Here is a 20174-nt window from a genome sequence, read left to right on the forward strand (position 1 = left end):
CTATTTCTTTTTAATACCCTGGAGTGGAGGTTTGTCTATCTTAAGTCCCATTATTTTCTCCATTACCATTTCATGTATTAAATCCACTAAGTTCCTTCCCTTGGATTATGTTTCCTTGTACCGTTGATATTTTGTCCTCTTCCTCCGCTGTGAAATCGGAAACAATGTATTAATTTAACAAGTCTGCCATTTTCATATATAGTCTCACCAATATCTGCCTTTAATGGGCCCACATTTCCCTTTACCACTCTCTTTCTCTTAATATACTTATAAAAACTTTTGCTGGTATCCCTTGGAAGTTTTTTTTGTATTCCCTTTTTGAACCTCTTATTACATTCTTTGTATCCCTTTGTGGCTTTTCACAGCTCTGGATTTCCACTTTTCCTTGCATTTGTGTAAGCCATTTCTTTCAGCTTGATACTGTCTCTTACCTCACATGTTGACCATGGATGCTTAGCTACACAAATGGAGCCTTTGCCTTTGCACCCAATCTTACTTTATGGTAACAAAGGTGGAGATTCATTAAAAAAAAAACAGTGAGCAGGGTTGACTGTGGTGAATTATTTCATTTCTGTGTCCTATTTTAACTGAGACATGAAGGAACTCTCTTCCTGGTAGTGCACTTGTAAAAGATGCTAAAGTTTAGAGTTCAAATTGAGCAATCCGACTTTAATTGGATCATACTGCATTTATCGAGATGTGCGATGCGCAAAAACACAGTCATTCTAACATTTATGATAGGGAAATGTGAAAGCTTCAACAGATTTAACTTATATTGGCTGTAAGTGGTGGCTATACAGCTTTAAAGGTTCCATAAATGACTTCTAGCAGACGATGCAGCTTTTAATGGTCACATATAATGCAAAGTTTTCTGTTTTTTTTTTAATTGGTTCTTATTTACTTTACATCGCACTGAATTCACCGAGGGTAATGTACCCACCTCCATGAGCCAGGTTGGTCTTTATTAAAGTACATTACGATACTTGTGAATTCATCTAGATGAAGATTACATTTTACAAAATGTGCCCAGAACACAAAAGCACATCAGATATCGACCACAGGCGACTCAACTCAACCCAGCAATAAAAATAGCCTCGAGCACGAAAGTATTCAGGAGGATATTATCGAAGTATTTTAAGGAAAAATACGCCTTTACCCCATTCTGTTCCCCTTTCCGCCCTCACCTCAGTCATCTCCATTCAGCAGAAGCAATGGGGGTAGATCCTGACTTTATGCGACAGTGTAAAATGGGTGATAGCAAGTCGGCAGCCCGTTTTACACTGCTCCCGATATTTTTATTTCACTGACGTCAATCGGGAGAGATGTAAAACGGGCTGCCCACTCGCTACTGCCCGTTTTACACTGTCGCACAAAGTAAAAAATCTACCCCCTATACCACCAGGAATTTCGGAGTCCCAATTAATTTTTTGTTGGCTTCCTAATAAGAAAGCAAATGTTTGTAATTTTTAAAAAATCCATTTTATTCATGAGTAAGGATTCCTCTGGTTGTTAATGAGCAGCAACATCATGAATGCGTTGGAGAAGATTTCTTCTGTGTGGCGATGTGAAATAGAATGGTTTACGTGGAAAAGGTCAGAAGAATGAGTGATGTTTCCTTGAGCACAAACACACGAGTCAACGCACAAGTGTTTTGAGCCAAGGCGTAGGTCATTGGCAGGCTGAGGATAATGGCCTTCAACAAGGCTGGAAGATGCCACTGATCTTCACCAGTCCCACATTACATAAGAACATAAGAAATAGGAGCAGGAGTAGGCCATGTGGCTCCTCGAGCCTGCTCCGCCATTCAATCAGATCATGGCTGATCTTCAACCTCAACTCCACTTTCCTGCCCAACCCCCATATCCTTTGATTCCCTTAGAATCCAAAAATCTATCGATCTCAGCCTTGAATCTACTCAACGACTGAGTATCCACAGCCCTCTGGGATAGAGAATTCCAAAGATTCACAACCCTCTGAGTGAAGAAATTCCTCCTCATCTCAGTCTTAAATGGCCGACCCCTTACCCTGCAACTATGCCCTCTAGCTCTAGACTCTCCAGCCAGGGGAAACATCCTCTCAGCATCTACCCTGTCAAGCCATCTGATTCACGAATGTCTTTTAGGGGAGGAAGCCTGCCGTCCTTACCCGGTCTGGCCTATATGTGACTCCAGACCCACAGCAATGTGGTTGATTCTTAATTGCCCTCTGAAATGGCCCAGCAAGCCACTCAGTTGTAAAATCTCGCTACGAAAAGTCATAATAAGAATAAAACCAGACGGACCACCCGGCATCGGACCACTAGACACCGAACACGACAAAGGCAAAACACCAAGCCCAGTCGACCCTGCAAAGTCCTCCTCACTAACATCTGGGGCCCGATTTTAGCAGGCCTGCGGGTTCCCAGCGGGTGGTCCTTCGGGAGCGTGGAAAACGCGGACGGCTAATTGAGTGCCTCCCCCGCTCGATCGCGGGATAATTGATCACATTAAGCCGTGGTTCCGGGTCCTCCGCTCCCCAGCTGCGTGCCGGCGGGCTGCGCATGCGCACTACCGTTTTCGCGATGGAGGAGCTCCACTTAAAAGGGCAGTCCCCCAAAGTCCCTCCTGCTTCAAGCAAGAGGCAACACAGGATGGCGCAACCCAGGGGCAAGGCTGCGCCACGCTTCTCCGACCTCGCGCTGCAGCTGCTGCTGGAGGGTGTGAGGAGGAGGAGGGACACGCTGTTCCCTGCGGACGGACGCAAGTGCCCTGGCTCCGTCACCAGGAAGGCATGGGCAGAGGTGGCGGCGGAGGTCAGCAGCAGGGCCAACACCCCCAGGACATGGGAGCAGTGCCGCAAGCGGTTCAATGACCTCACTAGGTCCGGCAAGGTGAGTACACCAACGCACCCTCCCACAACCCGTCCCCACCATCACGCCAAACAGATCACAACCCCTCCTGCAGAGCCACCACAGCGCTCCCGCAGCAATCCTCACAGCCACTCACTCACCATCCTCGCCGTGCCCGCAAGTACCCACCGTCCCTGTCCCCACCCGAACACTACCACACACCCCAATCCCCATGCAATGGGATGGGCATGTGGCACACGCATCCTCCCATCCATCTGCCCCACGCTCAACCCACCCACACCGATGCTCGATGCGTCTCACTATGCAATATGCACTCACTCACGCATCTGTGTTTTGCCTTGACAGGAGAAGAGATGCAAGAACAACCGAGAAAGGGCCCGCACCGGAGGGGGCCCGCCGCACGTGGTCGAACTGACGGATGCAGAGGTGGAGGCGCTCGACCTCGCCGGCACGCAACATTGCCTCTCTGTTGCGGATGGCGAGTCTGGCGCTGCAGAAACGGCCGGTAAGGGAAAGCTGACACTCAACGCTCATGATCGCGAGTGACCGTATCATCACCTGGCATCAGGCACACCGTAACATTTGTGCACATGCCTCATAGTGCCCTCTGTTCTCTTGCAGGGCCGTCTGCGAGCGCTGTGTGCGAGGAGGGCGATTCCTCAGAGGACATGCCGGTCTCTGAGGGTCCATCGTCACATATGAGCCAAGCATCCACCAGTGCAGAGACACGCACCTCGGTGGGTCCCCCTCGCCAACTAGTTGGGGTTGCACATGGTGATTCACCGCGCACGTGTGAGCATGAGCAGACCCTGGTGGCAGGGGCAGCCGCGGAGGGTCCCCGTCGGTGGGAGCACTCATCTCCAGGCTCTGCTCAGCCGGACCCAGATGCTGAACCCAGGGGGCCACCAGTCAAAAGGAGAGTCGTCGAGGGGCACCAGCACATTGCCGAGGTACTGGGAGAGGTGCCACGCGCACTCTCCACAATTGCGCAGGGGATGGAGGAGTCCAACTCCTGCATGCGGGCATTGGTGGCGCAGGTACAGGAGGGTACCGGCGACACAGTGTCGCGGGTAGGTGCGGGAGCGTCTGCGGTGGAGGACAGGCTGGCCTCCCTCGAGCGTCACGCACAGCTCCACATCGAGTCCGTGCAGGCCCTGACAACGGCTGTACGGATTCAGGGTGAGCAACATTCCGCCGCCATAAACAGGCTGACGGATACACTAGGGGTGGCCTTGCAAGGCCTCACACATGCCATCCAAACTGTCGTCCAGCAGGGTGGAAGGGGTGATGTGGGCCGAGGCCACGAGAGGGATGATGGTGAATGGGGACATGGAAGCGGGGACGCTTCTCAAGGTGCCCCCACGTCTCACCCGTTGCCCCCCTCTCAACCAGTACCCGCAATGGTGCCTCCTCTCCAGGTGGCCGAGTCTGCCCCTGCACAGGTGCAGGAGGAGCAGTCTGTGGAGGTGCCCTCACGGGCACCGAAACCCAGGGGCCGTCGGCGCAAAGCATCTACCCGGTCAGGGCAAGAACAGGAGCAACCTGCCACTACTTCTGCTGGAGCCACAGGGGTAGCACCACGTAGGGGTACCCGGAAATGAAAGCCAAAGGCGTTATAAGCACAAAGGGAATGCACCAGGGTGTCTGTTAATTTGTACACTTTTTGTTTATAGTATTGCACCATGTACATATTAAACACTATCGTTCTCACCACTCCTGCCACCTCTCGTCCATTCTTCTGCGGCCTGTGCAATAGGTGCGTTCCGTGCAGCCCATCATGACGGCGAACACCTGCTGCCGCCCATTGGGCACACTGCTGTGGGTGCAGGAGTACTGGCAACACTCTTCAGTGGAGGGGGCTGGTATGGCCGCTCGCATGTGCAGGTGAGGAGATGCGAACGCCTCGCACTGTCTGACTCTAGGAGAACCGTTGACATATGAGTGCCTCCCTGGCCCGGCGAGCATCCCGGTGAGCCGGTGTTCGGCGCATGGGTCGTACATCATCCTCTGGCGCGTCCTCCTCCTCCCCCTCCTCCTCCACCTCCACCTCCTCGTCCTCATCGCCGTCCTCAATGTGGCTGGCGGGTGTGGATGGGGCCTCCTCCAGCGGCACCCCTCTCTGTTGGGCCATGTTGTGCAGGGCACAGCAGACGACTATGATTCGTCCCACTCTGAATGGTGTGTATTGGAGCGCTCCCCCAGAACGATCAAGGCACCTGAAGCGCATCTTGAGCAGCCCTATGGTCTGCTCAATTGCAGACCTGGTAGCAATGTGGCTGTCATTGTACCGACGCTCCGGCTCAGTGGTGGGGTTCCTCAGAGGTGTCATGAGCCACGTGTGTAGGGGATACCCCTTGTTGCCAAGGAGCCAGCCGTTACCGGTGTTGGGTGCGTGGAAGAGGGGCGGGACGGTGGACTCCCTGAGGACGAAGGCATCGTGGCAGCTGCCGGGGTATCTGGCGCACACGTGTAGGAATCTCTGGCGGTGGTCACAGATGAGCTGGGCGTTCATGGAGTGATTCCCTTTCCTGTTGATGAACAGCCCTGGCTCATGCGGAGGTGCCCGTATTGCGATGTGGGTGCAGTCGATTACACCCTGTACCCGTGGGAAGCCAGCCATGGCATGGAATCCAACCGCCCTCTCGATCTGGCTGCGCTCGTCCATGGCGAAGTTGATGTAGTGCGAGGCCCTGCGGAACAACCCATCGGTGACCTGCCTTATGCACTTGTGTGCAGATGACTGACAGACCCTGGTGATGTCCCCGGTGGCACCCTGGAAGGATCCGGATGCGAAGAAATTGAGGGCAGTGGTGACTTTGACGGCGACAGGTAAGAAGATGCTGCTTGGTCCATCCGGGAGCAGCTCGTCGTTAAGGAGGCTGCAGATGTCGGCGACTACCTGGCGATTGACTCTGAGCCGCCGTATGCACTGCTCCTCGGAGAGGTCCATGAAGCTGAGCCTCGGTCTGTAGACCCTGTGCGGAGGGTAGTGCCTCCTGCGACGTATCTCTCTCTGCGGTTGCCCTCCCTCCTGCTGTGCAGGTGGGTGTGCCACAGCACCGTGTTGGGGGGCTCCACGTCGCTGAGGCGGACGGCGTGGACTGCGAGGCTGCTGGGGCTGGTCACGCTGTTCGTCCTCCGAGGATGTCAACGCACCACCCATCTGGCAGGTGTTGGTCTGAGGGGTTGTGCAGGGTAGGTAGGTGTTTCCTCGCACTGGGGCTGCGGTTTCACGTCGGTGTTTCCTCTGGCTTGGAGGGGGGTGGTGGAGGGCAGGGGTTGCCCTATGTGACGCGGTGGCCTCCTGCGTGGGTGAGGGCTCTCCCCCCCCACTGTGGAGTACACCATGGCAGCTGCCACAGGTTGCTGGCTGCAACACGTCCGGTTGGAGTGAGACTGTTTCCCCCAGTGTGTGAAACAGTCTCGGTTGAAGGTAAAATTCCACACTTCCTATTAAGACAGCTGAATCAGGTCATTTAATGACCTCAACAAGCAAGGTAAATACACTCAAGTGGCATCCCGCTGGCTTTAATTGCCTGTGGGATTCCCACCAGCAGGGGCTGCGCACGCACCCCCGCACGTCAGCGCGGAACCCGGAAGTGGGCGGGATCGAGGCGCGATCCGGTGACGCACCTGGATATTGCGATTTTCGACGCCCCCCCGCCGGGAACGCACCCGGAACCCGCTGGTAAAATCGAGCCCCTGGTAACTTGTGCTAAAATTGGGAGAGCTGTCCCACAGACTAGTCAAGCAACAGCCTGACATAGCCATACTCACAGAATCATACCTTTCAGCCAACATCCCAGACTCTTCCATCACCATTCCTGGGTATGTCCTGTCCCACCGGCAGGACAGACCCACCAGAGGTGGCGGTACAGTGATATACAGTCAGGAGGGAGTGGCCCTGGGAGTCCTCAACATTGACTCCGGGCCCCATGAAACCTCATGGCATCAGGTCAAACATGGGCAAGGAAACTTCCTGCTGATTACCACCTACCGTCCTCCCTTAGCTGATGAATCAGTCCTCCTCCATGTTGAGCACCACTTGGAAGAAGCACTGAGGGTAGCAAGGGCACAGAATGTACTCTGGGTGGGGGACTTCAACGTCCATCACCCAAGAGTGGCTCGGTAGCACCACTACTGACCGAGCTGGCTGAGGCCTGAAGGACGTAGCTGCCAGACTGGGCCTGCGGCAGGTGGTGAGTGAACCAACACAAGGGAAAAACCTACTTGACCTTGTCCTCACCAATCTACCTGTTGCAGATGCATCTGTCCATGACAGTATTGGTAGGAGTGACCACCGCACAGTCCTCGTGGAGACGAAGTCCCGTCTTCGCACTGAGGACACCATCCAACGTGTTGTGTGGCACTACCACCGTGCTAAATGGGATAGATTCAGAACAGATCTAGCAGCTCAAAACTGGGCATCTATGAGGTGCTGTGGGCCATCAGCAGCAGCAGAATTGTATTCCAGCACAATCAGTAACCTCATGGCCTGGCATACTCCTCAGTCTACCATTACCAACAAGCCAGGGGATCAACCCTGGTTCAATAAGGAGTGTGGAAGAGCATGCCAGGAGCAGCACCAGGCATACCTAAAAATGAGATACCAATGTGGTGAAGCTACAACACAGGACTACATGAATGCTAAACAGTGGAAGCAACATGCTATAGACAGAGCTAAGCGATTCCACAACCAACGGATCATATCAAAGCTCCGCAGTCCTGCCACATCCAGTCGTGAATGGTGGTGGACAATTAAACAACTAACGGGAGGAGGAGGTTCTGCAAACATCCTCATCCTCAATGATGGCAGAGTCCAGCACGTGAGTGCAAAAGACAAGGCTGAAGCGTTTGCAACCATCTTCAGCCAGAAGTGCTGAGTGGATGATCCATCTCGGCCTCCTCCCAATATCCCCACCATCACAGAAGCCAGTCTTCATTCAATTCGATTCACTCCACGTGATATCAAGAAACGGCTGAGTGCACTGGATAAAGCAAAGGCTATGGGCCCCGACAACATCCCGGCTATAGTGCTGAAGTCTTGTGCTCCAGAACTAGCTGCGCCTCTAGCCAAGCTGTTCCATTACAGCGACAACACTGGCATCTACCGACAATGTGGAAAATTGCCCAGGTATGTCCTGTCCACAAAAAGCAGGACAAATCCAAATCGGCCAATTACCGCCCCTTCAGTCTATTCTCAATCATCAGCAAAGTGATGGAAGGTGTCGTCGACAGTGCTATCAAATGGCACTTACTCATCAATAACCTGCTCAGCGATGCTCAGTTTGGTTCCACCAGGACCACTCGACTCCAGACCTCATTACAGCCTTGGTCCAAACATGGACAAAAGAGCTGAATTCCAGAGGTGAGGTGAGAGTGACTGCCCTTGACATCAAGGCAGCATTTGATCGAGTGTGGCACCAAGGAGCCCTAGTAAAGTTGAAGTCAATGGGAATCAGGGGAAAAACTCTCCAGTGGCTGGAGTCACACCTAGCAAAAAGGAAGATGGTAGTGGTTGTTGGAGGCCAATCATCTCAGCCCCAGGACTTTGCTGCAGGAGTTCCTCAGGGCAGTGTCCTCAGCCCAACCATCTTCAGCTGCTTCATCGATGACCTTCCCTCCATCGTAAGGTCAGAAATGGGGATGTTCGCTGGTGATTGCACAGTGTTCAGTTCCATTCGCAACCCCTCAGATAATGAAGCAGTCCGTGCCCGCATGCAGCAAGCCCTGGACAACATCCAGGCTTGGGCTGAAAAATTGCAAAACTGTGTACGGTAACATAGTGGTTATGTTACTGGACTAGTAATCCCAGAGGCCTGGACTAAAATCCGGAGTCATAAGTTCAAATCCTGCCATGGCAGCTGTTGAATTTGAATTCAATTAATTAATTAAATTCAATTAATTAAATAAAAAATCTGGAATTAAAATACTAGTATCAGTAATGGTGACCATGAAACTACTGGATTGTCGTAAAAACCCATCTGGTTCACTAATGTCCTTTAGGGAAGGAAACCTGCCGTCCTTACCCGGTCTGGCCGATATATGACTCCAGACCCACAGCAATGTGGTTGATTCTTAATTGCCCTCTGAAATGGCCTAGCAAACCACTCAGTTGTAAAATCTCGCTACGAAAAGTCATAATAAGAATAAAACCGGATGGACCACCCGGCACAGGACCACTAGGCACCGGACACGACAACGGCAAAACACCAAGCCCAGTCGACCCTGCAAGGTCCTCCTTACTAACATCTGGGGACTTGTGCCAAAATTGGGAGAGCTGTCCCACAGACTAGTCAAGCAACAGCCTGACATAGCCATACTCACAGAATCATACCTTTCAGCCAATGTCCCAGACTCTTCCATCACCATCCCTGGGTATGTCCTGTTCCACCAGCAGGACAGACCCACCAGAGGTGGTGGTACAGTGATATACAGTCAGGAGGGAGTGGCCCTGGGAGTCCTCAACATTGACTCTGGACCCCATGAAATCTCATGGCATCAGGTCAAACATGGGCAAGGAAACCTACTGCTGATTACTACCTACCATCCTCCCTCAGCTGATGAATCAGTCCTCCTCCATGTTGAGCACCACTTGGAGGAAGCACTGAGGGTAGCAAGGGCACAGAATGCACTCTGGGTGGGGGACTTCAATGTCTATCACCAAGAGTGGCTCGGTAGCACCATGACTGACTGAGCTGGTCGAATCCTGAAGGACATAGCTGCCAGACTGGGCATGCGACAGGTGGTGAGCGAACCAACACGAGGGAAAAACTTACTTGACCTCGTCCTCACCGATCTACCTGTCACAAATGCATCTGTCCATGACATTATTGGTAGGAGTGACCACCGCACAGTTCTCGTGGAGATGAAGTCCCGTCATGCATTGAGGACACCATCCAACGTGTTGTGTGGCACTACCACCGTGCTAAATGGGATAGATTCAGAACAGATCTCGCAGCTCAAAACTGGGCATCCATGAGGCATTGTGGGCCATCAGTAGCAGAAGAATTGTATTCCAGCACAATCTGTAACCTCATGGCCCGGCATATTCCTCACTCTATCATTACCAACAAGCCAGGAGATCAACCCTGGTTCAATGAGGAGTGTAGAAGAGCATGCCAGGAGCAGCACCAGGCATACTAAAAATGTGGTGCCAACCTGGTGAAGCTACAACTCAGGACTACATGCGTGCTAAACAGCGGAAGCAACATGCTAAAGACAGAGCTAAGCGATTCCACAACCAACGGATCAGATCAAAGCTCTGCAGTCCTGCCACATCCAGTCGTGAATGGTGGTGGACAATTAAACAACTAACGGGAGGAGGAGGCTTTGCAAACATCCCCATCCTCAATGATGGCGGAGTCCAGCACGTGAGTGCAAAAAACAAGGCTGAAGCATTTGCAACCATCTTCAGCCAGAAGTGCTGAGTGGATGATCCATCTCGGCCTCCTCCCGATATCCCCACAATCACAGAAGCCAGTCTTCAGCCAATTCGATTTACTCCACGTGATATCAAGAAACGGCTGAGTGCACTGGATACAGCAAAGGCTATAGGCCCCGACAATATCCCAGCTGTAGTGCTAAAGACTTGTGCTCCAGAACTCGCTGCGCCTCTAGCCAAGCTATTCCAGTACAGCTACAACAATGGCATCGACCCGACAATGTGGAAAATTGCCCAGGTATGTCCTGTTCACAAAAAGCAGGGCAAATCCAATCCGGCCAATTACCGCCCCATCAGTCTACTCTCAATCATCAGCAAAGTGACGGAAGGTGTCGTCGACAGTGCTATCAAGCGGCACTTACTCACCAATAACCTGCTCACCGATGCTCAGTTTGGGTTCCGTCAGGACCACTCAGCTCCAGACCTCATTACAGCCTTGGTCCAAACATGGACAAAAGAGCTGAATTCCAGAGGTGAGGTGAGAGTGACTGCCCTTGACATCAAGGCAGCATTTGACCGAGTGTGGCACCAAGGAGCCCTAGTAAAATTGAAGTCAATGGGAATCAGGGGGAAAACTCTCCAGTGGCTGGAGTCATACCTAGCACAAAGGAAGATGGTTGTGATTGATAGAGCCCAATCATCTCAGCCCCAGGACATTGCTGCAGGAGTTCCTTAAGGCAGTGACCTAGGCCCAACCATCTTCAGCAGCTTCATCAATGACCTTCCCTCCATCATAAGGTCAGAAATGGGGATGTTCGCTGATGATTGCACAGTGTTCAGTTCCATTCGCAACCCCTCAAATAATGAAGCAGTCCGAGCCCGCATGCAGCAAGAACTGGATAACATCCAGGCTTGGGCTCATAAGTGGCAAGTAACATTCAGGCCAGATAAGTGCCAGGCAATGACCATGTCCAACAAGAGAGAGTCTAACCACCTCCCCTTGACATTCAACGGCATTACCATTGCCAAATCCCCCACCATCAACATCCTGGGGGTCACCATTGACCAGAAACTGAACTGGACCAGCCATATAAATACTGTGGCTACGAGAGCAGGCCAGAGGCTGGGTATTCTGCAGCGAGTGACTCACCTCCTGACTCCCCAAAGCCTTTCCACCATCTACAAGGCACAAGTCAGGAGTGTGATGGAATACTCTCCACTTGCTTGGATGAGTGCAGCTCCAACAACACTCAAGAAGCTCGACACCATCCAAGATAAAGCAGCCCGCTTGATTGGCATCCCATCCACCACCCTAAACATTCACTCCCTTCACCACCGGCGCACTGTGGCTGCAGTGTGTACCATCCACAGGATGCACTGCAGCAACTCGCCAAGGCTTCTTCAACAGCACCTCCCAAACCCCTGACCTCTACCACCTAGAAGGACAAGAGCAGCAGGCACATGGGAACAACACCATCTGCACGTTCCCCTCCAAGTCACATACCATCCCGACTTAGAAATATATCGCCGTTCCTTCATCGTCGCTGGTTCAAAATCCTGGAACTCCCTTCCTAACAGCACTGTGGGAGAACCGTCACCACACGGACTGCAGCGGTTCAAGAAGGTGGCTCACCACCACCTTCTCAAGGGCAATTAGGGATGGGCAATAAATGCCAGCCTCGCCAGCGACGCCCACATCCCATGAACGAATAAAAAAAAAGTAACATTCGCGCCAGACAAGTTCCAGCAATGACCATCTCCAACAAGAGAGAGTCTAACCACCTCCCCTTGACGTTCAAAGGCATTACCATTGCCGAATTGCCCACCATCAACATCCTGGGGGTCACCATTGACCAGAGACTTTACTGGACCAGCCACATAAATACTGTGGCTACAAGAACAGGTCAGAGGCTGGGTATTCTGCGGCGAGTGACTCACCTCCTGACTCATCAAAGCCTTTCCAACATCTACAAGGCACAAGTCAGGAGTGTGATGGAATACTCTCCACTTGCTTGGATGAGTGCAGCTCCAACAACACTCAAGAAGCTCGACACCATCCAGGACAAAGCAGCCCGCTTGATTGGCACCCCATCCACCACCCTAAACATTCACTCCCTTCACAACCGGCGCACTGTGTCTGCAGTGTGTACCGTCCACAGGATGCACTGCAGCAACTCGCCAAGGCTTCTTCGACAGCAGCTCCCAAACCCGCGACCTCTACCACCTAAAAGGACAAGGGCAGCAGGCACATGGGAACAAAATCACCTGAACATTCCCCTTCAAGTCACACACCATCCCGACTTGGAAATATATCATCGTTCCTTCATCGTTGCTGGGTCAAAGTCCTGGAACTCCCTTCCTAACAGCACTGTGGGAGACCCTTAACCACACGGACTGCAGCAGTTCAAGAAGGCGGCTCATCACCACCTTCTCAAGGGCAATTAGGGATGGGCAATAAATGCCGGCCTCGCCAGCGATGCCCACATCCCATGAACGAATAAAAAAAAAAGCCCCCTCAGAATTTCATATGTTTGAATGAGATCACCTCTCATTTTTCTAAACTCCAGAGAGTATAGGCCCATTCTACTCAACTTGGCTGATCTTTTGCCTGCATGGATGTTCTATTCTCTACTTCCTCTTAATCTGCTCTTCAATGTGGGGATCGAGAGGACATATTGCCTGATTTTGATCTTCTTTATTGTGTGACAGTACTTCCTGTGGGAAGCTTCAGACTCCAGGATGAGGTCAATTAGAGAGTGTCTCCACACCAGAGGTAGAGACTGTCAATTTTCCCAATTTTTGGAGGCAGACTGAATCTGCTTTAATCTTCTTGTGCTCTTCCACTATGAATATAGCCTTCTGCTATAAACGGCACTGGAAGTATTCAAACCAGGCCTAAAATTGGCACAGGCTACCGCCGATAAAAGAAAGACCTGCATTTATATAGCGCCTTTCGCGACTTCAGGTCGTCCCAAAGCGCTTTACAGACAATTAAGTTCTTTTGAAGTGCAGTCACTGTTGTAATGTAGGAAATGCGGTAGCCAATTTGCACACATCAAAGGTCCTACGTACAGCAAAGTGATAATGAGCAGATAATGGAAGCTATATCATTAAATAAATTTAAAACAGAAATAGACAGTTTCCTAGAAGTAAAGGGAATTAGGGGTTACGGGGAGCGGGCAGGAAATTGGACATGAATTTGGATTTGAGGTTAGGATCAGATCAGCCATGATCTTATTGAATGGCAGAGCAGGCTCGAAGGGCCAATTGGCCTACTCCTGCTCCTATTTCTTATGTTCTTATAATCTGTGGAATGCACAAGGTTAGGTGCAAGAGTGCACATATCACTGTTGGCACCAAGGGGCAGCACGGTAGAAAGAAATGGCAGGGCTCGCACGCAGAGGGATCACATTAAAGTTTCGGTTTCACCAAACTCGTGGAGTGCGCAGATGTCAAGGTAAATTTTGCAAGGTCCCACGTCGCTGGTCAGGCCTTGCATGTAGCTGGTCCTTATCGGAAAATCGCAAGATGGCTGCCCGTGACTTTCTGATCGTCGCAGGCTGCGCGGGAGGCCCCATCGGAGGCACAGGTTCAAATTTACCCTCATATTGCGCACCGGGTCAAATCCAGGAGCGGGGATTTTAACCCATGACCTGTAGATTCAGGGGTGAGAGAACTGACTCACAGGCCAAAAAAAAAATAGAGAGAGAGAGAAAACGCCAGACCCCATTACTGCGGAATTACGAAAGGGGGACATTTATCAGAATCAGCCCTGCTGATTTGCACAACCTTTGAGATTGGGCCCGATGTCTTTGACAGCTGGGGTTGAAAGCAGTGGGGCAATGCGGTTCCCATGGTGCGCTTCTTTCATTCGAACCAAATTCTGCTCCCATTTCCTTGGTGAAACTAATGTAAAATATTTACAGGCGCAATATAAAATGAAAGAAAGTTATTTAAAGTTTCTTCATCGCTAGATTGAGAAGGTTTTAAATGATTGCAAATTCTGTTTCAAAGGCTGTTACCAAGAAACGGTTTCCTCTGGCAAGTGGGTCGGTAACCAAAGGTCATAGATTTAAAATAATTGGCAAAAGAACTGGAGAGGAAAGGAGGGAGATTTTTTTCACACAAAGGGTTGTTATGATCTGGAACGCACTATTTGAAAGGGTGGTGGAAGCAGATTCCATAGAAACTTTCAAAAGGCAATTGGACATGTACTTGAAAGGGACTCATTTGTAGTGTTATGGGGAAAAAGTAGTGGTATGGGACTAAATGGGACAGCTCTTTCAAAGAGCCAGCACAGGCATGATGGGCCAAATGGTCTCCTTCTGTGCTATAAGATTCTATGATTGTATTCTATGATTCTAATCCCTTGACTAATGATCCTTTACGATATGTTGCTACCTGTGGAATCCTCTGTACTGAGAACTTTGGACATTTGCAGAGCCTTTCCTATGCATATGCTGAGTATGATCAAGAAATATTTTCAGAAGAGCTCTCTACAATTAAACTAATAAACCTTGGAGACACAAAGTTTCACCCTTGATTTACTGTACTTTTAAACTGATAAAAATCAGTGTTTACAACTTTGTGAAATGATAGTCTGGTTAACAGTCTCCTATAGAAACTAAGCATAAACCCTTAGACATGTGGTTGTATTACAGGTATTCCTTTCAGACTTCTACCTACTTAGAAACAGGATTGGTGGACCTGAGTCATACTTCTGGCTCCACACATTATGTAGTCATATATCTGTCTATCTCCCTATCTGAAAGCCCATCAAATCAGGTGTCAAACTTCAAAGTGTCAGAAGTATAAAAACACACAGGAATAAAGCCAGTCATTTTAGGGTGTGGATCTGCAATTTACAAGCACCTTCCAACTCGTAAGCTTCTTCACTAAGAAGTAATTAAGGGCCATCCCCTATGGACAGGCCCTGCGAATACACAGGGTCTGCTCAGACGAGGAGGAACGCGATGGACACCTACAGACGCTGAAAGACGCCCTAGTAAGAACGGGATATGACGCTCGACTCATCGATCGACAGTTCCGACGGGCCACAGCAAAAAATCGCATAGACCTCCTCAGGAGACTAACACGGGACGCAACCAACAGAGTACCCTTTGTCGTCCAGTACTTCCCCGGAGCGGAGAAACTACGCCATGTTCTCCGCAGCCTTCAACATGTCATCAATGAGGACAAACACCTCGCTATGGCCATCCCCACACCTCCACTACTCGCCTTTAAACAGCCACCCAACCTCAAACAGACCATCGTTCGCAGCAAACTACCCAGCTTTCAAGAGAACAGCGTCCACGACGCCACACAACCCTGCCACGGTAACCTCTGCAAGACATGCCAGATCATCGACACAGATACCACCATCACACGAGATGACACCACCCACCAGGTGCATGGTTCATACTCCTGTGACTCGGCCAACGTTGTCTACCTCATACGTTGCAGGAAAGGATGCCCCAGAGCATGGTACATTGGCGAGACCATGCAGACGCTGCGACAACGGATGAACGGACACCGCGCAACAATCGCCAAACAGGAGGGTTCCCTCCCAGTCGGGGAACACTTCAGCAGTCATGGACATTCATCCACCGACCTTCGGGTAAGCGTACTCCAAGGCGGCCTTCGAGACACACGACAACGCAAAATCGTCGAGCAGAAATTGATAGCCAAGTTCCGCACCCATGAGGACGGCCTCAACCGGGATCTTGGGTTCATGTCACGCTACACGTTACCCCACCAGCGAACAAATGTTATCTGTTTTTAATATAATGGGTCATTTGCTGGCTCTCTCTGCCTTCCGGATGTTTCTGCCTCTCTCTGTTTTTTTTCTCTGTTTTTTTTCCCTGTTTGTTTTTTTGTTGAATGTGTATTCGGGGGTTCTGCAGATGACACCTCTCTGTCTGAACACGGTGATTGCCTTGGCAACGGGCAGTTGCAGGGGCAGTCTGTAAACACCATGTATTATTCAATATGTATAAATGCGTAGGCTTCAAGGAGATCTTGAAACATTTACCTGAGGAAGGAGAAAATCTCCGAAAGCTTGTGAATTTAAAATAAAATTGCTGGACTATAACTTGGTGTTGTAAAATTGTTTACAAGAAGTAATTAAATTCTCATTGTCACATTGTCAGATGCCAGCTGTGGCTCAGTGTATAGTACTCTTGCCTCTGAGTCTGATGGTCAGGGATTAAGGTTCCACTCCAGAGACTTCACGCTTATACTACAGTGAACATAAGAACATAAGAAATAGGAGCAGGAGTAGGCCAATCGGCCCCTCGAGCCTGCTCCGCCATTCAATAAGATCATGGCTGATCTGGTCCTAACCTCAAATCTAAATTCATGTCCAATTTCCTGCCCGCTCCCTGTAACCCCTAATTCCCTTTACTTCTAGGAAACTGTCTATTTCTGTTTTAAATTTATTTAAAGTACTGAGGGAGTGCTGCACTGTCGGAGGCGCTGTCTTTTGGATGCGATGTTAAACCGAGGTTCGGTCTGTCCTCTCAGGTGTATGTAAAAGAAGAATAGCAGGGGAATTATTAATATTAATCCCTCAAGCAACATCAATGAAACAGATTATCTGGCCATTGCTCTTTGTGAGACCTTGCTGTGCGCAAATTGGCTGCTGCGTTTCTCTACAATACAACAGTGACTGCACTTCAAAAGTACTTTGTTGGCTGTAAAGTGCTTGGGAGGTTGTGAAAGGTGCTATATAAATGCAAGTTCTTTCTTTCTCATTGACCTCTGGCAACAGAAAGACTTTGTGACCTTAAAGGGACAGGCAAGGGTAAACACAAGCCCAGCTACACCATGTAACGTTCTATCACAGCAGAATGTTACATTGTGTGCTACATGGTAGAGCACTCCTAATCATTATAAAGAAAGAAAGACTTGCATTTATATAGCTCCTTTCTCAACCTCAGGACATCCCAAAGTGCTTCACAGCCAATTAGGTCCTTTTGAAGTCTAATTATTGTTGTAAAGTAGGAAACACGGCAGCCAATTTGCGCACAGCGAGATCCCACAAACAGAAATATGATAATGAGCAGATAATCTGTTTTTTAGTGTCGTTGGTTGAGGGATAAATATTGACCAAGACACTGGGGAGAACTCCCCCGCTCTTCTTCAAATAGTGCCGTGGGATCTTTTACATCCACCTGAGAGGGCAGACAGAGCCTCGATTTAACGTCTCATCCAAAAGATGGCATTCCAGGCAGTGCAGCACTACTTCAGTACTGCACTGGAGTGTCAGCCGAGATTTTGTCTCTGGAATGGGACTTGAACCCGCAACTTTCATAAGTCAGAGGTGAGAGTGCTAACCACTGAGCCACGATTGACACCATAAAACAGCATATCATCTAATCTCCCATGAGCAATGCCACTGGAGATCTGCTATTATCTTAGTGTTGATTGTGAGCTGGCAGGGGAATTGGCCCTTTGTTAAGGTTGGGAAGGATCAATCCGAAATGTTGCTTTGCAGCAGTTCTAGTGATACCGCACCTGGTGTGATGCCGAATCGGTGTGAGGCTACCTTTCGGAGCAGGTTTCACACCACTTGCCTAAATTTGATTCAGGCAACTTCATGCCGAAGATGCTCTGCACACATTTAGGGGTAACTTTGCCCTGACAGTGGGGTGCCTTGCCCACCAACAAGGCGTACAGGATACTTGGGCGTGCACTGCGCGCTATTTTATAACGATTAATTCGATGGTGGGGAAAAGCAAACTCGGTGCCGTGCTACAGGTACTCTGAGGGTGGAGTCTCCTTGTCAACAGGCTGAGTCGGCAAATCCTTCCCTCTCTTTCAGTGCAAAGCTTTACATCGATGCAAGATGTGCAAGTGGCATACTGTATTGATATGTTCACAATATGTTACAGGCCCTTTAGGTGGTGCACTATCCCACAACACATTTCCGTATCAACGTCATGTGGCACGGAAAGAAGGAACATGGGAGATGGACAAACTATTTCGAAGAAGAGCAAGGGAGTTCTCTCCGGTATCCTGGCCTGGCCAATATTTATCCCTCAATCAACAAACAATAAAGCAGATTATCTGGTTATTATCACATTGCTGTTTGTGGGACCTTGCTGTGCACAAATTGACTGCTGCGTTTCCTACATTGCAACAGTGACTGCACTTTCACAAGTACTAACGAACATACGAACAATGATGGACAGGAGAAGTCTCATGTGTGTCAGAATATATACACTCCCCACCCACCCAAAATCATGTGATCTCCTGGGAGAGGCGAAAAACCAGGTAAAAACCCAAGCCAATTTGGGGGAAAAAAATCTTGGAAATTCCCCTCTGACACCACTAGTCGATCGAAACTAGTCTAGGAAATCACTCTGGCTCTGATAATTCTATGCAGTACCTACCTTTTGTACAAGGTGATCTCTGCCCCAGCCAGAAACAGGTTCAGTGAATCAGCGTCAATCAGAGTCAGCCAGCTGTTCCAGAGATCCACTATTCCCTGGGAAAAGAACCACCTCCTGACATCTAACCTAGGTCTGGCCTTATATACAACTTAAAATTGTGACCCCTGGTCCTCCCTAAACTATTTAATTGGAACCAACTGCCAACTCGAACACAATCTATTCCCTTCATCATTTTATAAACCTCGATCAGATCACCCCTAAGCCTACGCTTCTCTAAAGTGTGGAGTCCCAGCTCTTTTAACCTATCTTGATAACTAAGATGCTTTAAACTGGGAATTAGTCGAGTGGCCCTCCTCTTCAGCCTTTCCAAAGCCTCAATTTCAGCCACCATGTGAGGAGACCAAAACTAGACACAGTATTCTAACTGAGGACTGACCAAGGTCTTGTACAAGGACAAAATATTATGTTTCGTCTTATGTTCAATTGTCCTATAAATGCACCACAACACCCTATTTGCTCTAGCTATCGCTTCACGGTATTGCACATGAATCTTCAGAGATCTATGCACTAGGATCTCTTTCTTTCTCCACCTGCTTTAATGCTTTTCCCTGAAGGGTGTATGTTCAGCATTCACCCTGCCCATTTACATAAAACTGCAGTTTTCCAAATTAAACATCATTTGCCAGTCACGAGACCAATCTCCCAACACATCAATACCCGTCTGAAGCAGTCGAGCACTGTCTACAGTCCTGACATTCGCACAGATCTTGGAATCATCGGAAAATTTTCAGATCGTGCCCCCAACCCCTCCATCAAGATCATTGATAAAAATAGTAAAGAGCAACAGTCCCAACACCGATCCCTGCGGGACACCACTGGTGACCGGTCTCCAAACAGATCCAAATCCATCTATAACTATTTTCCGCCTACGACCTTCCAGCCAGTTCTCAATCCAGCTCAATATATTACCTCTAATACCTGAAGCTCCGACCTTCGAGAGAAGCCTCTTGTGCGGTACTTCATTGGTTGTAAAGTGCTTTGGGACGTCCTGAGTTCGTGAAAGGCGCTACATAAATGCAAGTTCTTTCTTTCTTTGAAGGCAGGAAAGAACCAAGGCAAATTGGCAATGTGACCACCCTGGGTCACTTTTGTAGGTCTAGCACCTGGGCCAAGACATGCATTGGCAGAGGCCAAGGAACAGGCTGTGCTGCCTCTCCTCTCATGTTTCGGGAGATGTTTTAAAATCCATTTCAGATGTAAATAAAGATCTGGTAACGTTCCAAAAAAGCCGAAGCTGATTTAAGCCAGTTTGGTGCTACAGTTCAATATCTCTGGGTTACACAGGGGGAAAAAACAAATATCAGCTAGAATCCCTGCTCCTCATCACTGTCCAATGACTGCTGCTGATTGTCTGTGGACATTGGGGCGAGGATTGGGTTTGACAATGATGTCCTCCGCAGTCAACTAGCCTGACAATACTTTTTATTTATTCATTCATGGTATGTGCGCATCGCTGGCAAGGCCAGCATTTATTGCCCATCCCTAATTG

At 49.6% G+C, this 20174-nt stretch overlaps 1 protein-coding gene across 1 annotated transcript in view; it reads right to left on the reverse strand.

The window, feature by feature from the left end:
• The window catches only part of slc15a2 (solute carrier family 15 member 2), a 131481-nt gene extending 111770 nt beyond the window's left edge, over positions 1-19711 (reverse strand). Inside the window, exons 1-2 of the mRNA XM_067987084.1 lie at positions 19595-19711; positions 1-147 (exon numbers count right to left, since the gene is read on the reverse strand). The gene's annotated coding sequence lies outside the window, so the exon portion shown is untranslated. The remainder of the gene's footprint in view (positions 148-19594) is intronic.
• Positions 19712-20174: the final 463 nt, after the last annotated feature.

The sequence above is a fragment of the Heptranchias perlo genome, chromosome 7 (assembly GCF_035084215.1).
Source record: "Heptranchias perlo isolate sHepPer1 chromosome 7, sHepPer1.hap1, whole genome shotgun sequence".
NCBI classification, from domain to species: Eukaryota; Metazoa; Chordata; class Chondrichthyes; order Hexanchiformes; family Hexanchidae; genus Heptranchias; species Heptranchias perlo.